The following is a 603-nucleotide window of genomic DNA, read 5'->3' on the forward strand; positions in this document are numbered from 1 at the left end:
GTTTTTTTACTTTTATATCTTAGCGAAGTGGACGATGAGAGTTAAATTAGATGAAATTTTTTTGCTTAATGTGCGGGTATCGGGTAATTAGCCAACCCTAACCGTTTAATTCGAAAATGGGTTAAAGAAATTCTGAAAACCGAAACAAACAAACTGTTTGGCCAATTTTATTCGGTTCGGGTCGAAAAATTGGGCCGGGTCAATTCTTCGGATATTTTTAACAGCCCTAACAATAGAGTAACTTTTGAAATGATATTACATTTATGCCCTTGTTTTAGAGCGGTTAGTGAGTTAAAACTCTTTTCCGTCACTCGCCCTTTCTTTTCATTCCTGTAATGCTTTGTTAAGTTGAGATTTGCTTTTAACTCTTCAGATACAAAGATTCAACCTTATTACAAATTCACCCTTATTTTCCTTTCACGTGAAAGAGCATTCTCATTGGATTTGCATTACTTACGAAGAATTTAGCTAATAGAATTTAAAATACACCACATTAGATTATTTAACTTAAAAAAAAAATGGTTTGTTACAGTAAATGTAAATTTAAGGTTGCTGGTCATATTTGGTTGATATTGTAGTAGGACCAAATGAATAAAAAACTAT

This window comes from Carya illinoinensis, chromosome 2 (assembly GCF_018687715.1).
Source record: "Carya illinoinensis cultivar Pawnee chromosome 2, C.illinoinensisPawnee_v1, whole genome shotgun sequence".
Taxonomy (NCBI): Eukaryota; Viridiplantae; Streptophyta; class Magnoliopsida; order Fagales; family Juglandaceae; genus Carya; species Carya illinoinensis.